The following is a 2,994-nucleotide window of genomic DNA, read 5'->3' as shown; positions in this document are numbered from 1 at the left end:
TCTATCTCCTGGAATGGAACCCCACTAGCTATCAGGTCACAACTCCGTCCTGCTCTTTCTAATTTAGGCATCATCCTCTTTTCTCCTTTCTTGATCTACTCTCTTTACTGTACTATTTTTTGATACTTTTGCTCTCTCTAGAGCAGATAGCTGGGAGATTAAATTGCATGCTGTGTAGACAGTAGTGGAATTTCCCATAAGTGCACTGAACATAGTGAATAATGGGGCTTTGTGTGACGCTGGGGCACCTTCTATGCACTTATTCTTCATCAATACCGTCAATATTGCAGCATCTGGTCCCTTCCAATCCTCAACAACAGCAAAGCGATCATTCAGATCAGGCAAAGGATTGCGAGTTATACCTCCTATGCATGCAATTTCTCTCAATCTCTGAACTCCATCTGCAAGAGACTCCCATCGTGTCTGTGGTATTAATTCCATGGGAGAGTCATACACTTGTGCCACAGAATCCCTCACCAAATGCAACAAAGAGAAAGTCTCTGTAGTGTCCCTTGCACGTCTCATTTTTAGACGTACCATAGGATCAGTACAAATACTACAAAGTCCTATTGCCTCAAGACGGTTCAAGATTACAGTATCGGCTCCCTGATCCCATAATCTGAGAATCCATGCTAACAGAGGTTCTCCTGCTTGCTGCCTGTACCTGGTAGCTAATTCTGTTAATTCTCCGGCTGTATAATTCCTAGTTTCCTCGGTCATTGAAGCTTCTGCTCCTGTAGCTGCGTTTCCTGCATCCATCCTATCTCCACTACGCTGTGTGACTTCTCTCCTAGTTTTAGTAGTCACAATCGGTCTGGCTTGCTTTTCTTCCTCATCTGTCTCACTGTTACAGAAATCACATTCTAGCAAATCTGACCATTTCTCACGTGCAATCATGGTGCTAATCTGTGCAGTACAAATATCTGACACTGGCCGCTGTCTCCTCCTGCGCCTATTCTTATTCACATTTTTCATTACATAAGCTTCAAAATTCCTTTGCATATTGTCATGCTGTTTCATTTGGTCTCTCAAGGCTGATTGCAAGCTAATCCTTTGCTCTATAGCTGTATGCAGCTCTAAACGCAAATCATCTATCTCCTCCTGTAAGCTTTGAGACACTTGCACAAAAATCCATCCAACAGCTGCTGCAGCTTTCTGCTCTTTTGCATCATACCTTGGAGATCAAATTTTGCAGCCACATCCTGAGGATTTGATAACCGCTGTCCCTCCATATACTTGTTACATTCCTGTGCCATTGGGGTCCACTTTCCTGGTAACACCCATTCTGGCAAAAATCTGACACTACTCTCAACGGCTTTCCTACTCTTAACAAACTTATTCAATTTTGCAAACATTTTTATTCAAAACAATCCCACTTCTGACACCAATTTGTATTGTAAGGGTTCCAATGGATTGTGATGAATAAGAAAATGCTCACACAAGAATTGAATTTACTAAATTGATTTACTATATAAAGTGATAAGATCAAATAATAAACAATATAAATCTATAAATACATATGCATTAATCAGAAACAGGCATTATTCATACATTACATTATTCAGATAGTCTCATCTCAGTCCTCTCTGGTCTGTCACATCTCTTTCTCTGTCTCTCTCCCTCTGCTAATCAGTACCCTCCTTTTCTATGTAAAAACTTCTCTAAAGCCTTTGATGTCCCAAAGTAAGTGTGAGACTTAAACAGTATCTATCCTTGGATGCCAGTGAGATGACCCCCTGAGGCCAAATAGATGAGATTTCACCAGTTGACAATCCATGGGCAAAGTTAACACACCCAATCTAATTATGGCAATGAAGGTCCTTTGTTGGTAGATAAGTGTAAGCCAGTTATTTGTTCTGCTTGGACAATTTGACCATGTGGTTGAAACAAATTTCAATGACCTTCTAGGAAGGTTCAAAGAGCTGAATATAGTATAACTGATTGAAACTATATTAATAGTTGGTATTAATTAATTGGAGTGTTGAAACCATTAAAAATAAATCATAGTATACACCCACCCATAAAAAATACCACTAAAGGACCTACATAGGAATATCAATGAACAAAATTATTACAAAAAGGAGGCAAATCCCAAGCTTTCATTGAGGCCTAATGGACTCATGGTACCTAAACCATAGATCCATTGACTTTCTTTTTGGGCCAAAATCCTACTTAGATCCCCACCTCTGATGTCCAAGGTGAGTAAATCGATTCCCTTGACTACCAAACCACTAGCATTACATTGATGATAGCGTCTAAAACGTCTGGGCAAGGTTTTGAGACTAGAATCATCTTCAACATTAGCTGCCTTTTCAATGTCTCTCACATGTTCCCGTACTCTTTTTTTAAGTTCACGTGTGGTAAGACCAACATATATCCTACCACATGGACATTGTGCATAATAAATGACACCGTGTGATGAACAGGTAATGTGTTTCCTAATCTCAAAAGCTCTGGCTCCATCCTGACTAGAGAAGGAGTTACTTCTAGTCATATTCAAACATCCCTTACACACACCACATGGAAAGAAACCTGGTTTACCTGAGTTTTTAATCATTTTCTTCTTATAGTCACTAGATATATAGTGACTGTGCACTAAGATATCTGTCAGGTTTCTGGATCTTTTAGCTACAAAAGCCGGAGCCGAAGGGAGTAATTTCTTCAAGATAGGATCAGCGAGAAGTGTATGCCAATGCTTCCGTACAATATCTGTCAAATGTTTCCATTGATTATCAAACGTTGATATAAAACGCACAGTACTTGTATTGACAGATTCTTCTTGTTTTTTAGATGGCCCATAAAGCAATTGATCTCTATTAACCTTGGAAGCGCTTAAGTATCCCTGTTTGATAGATTTATTGCTATAACCTCTTTCAGAAAATCTCCTAGACAAATCCACTGCTTGTTTCTCAAAAGTCTGGTTATCCGAACAAATCCTTTTAATTCAAAGAAACTGACCTATGGGTATCCCTTTTATCATAGATCTTGCATGAG

This window comes from Dendrobates tinctorius, unplaced genomic scaffold (genome assembly GCF_039654945.1).
Source record: "Dendrobates tinctorius isolate UK_male_01 unplaced genomic scaffold, ASM3965494v1 ptg000017l, whole genome shotgun sequence".
NCBI lineage: Eukaryota > Metazoa > Chordata > Amphibia > Anura > Dendrobatidae > Dendrobates > Dendrobates tinctorius.
The sequence above is the reverse complement of the archived record's forward strand: the minus strand, read 5'-3'. Positions refer to the sequence as shown.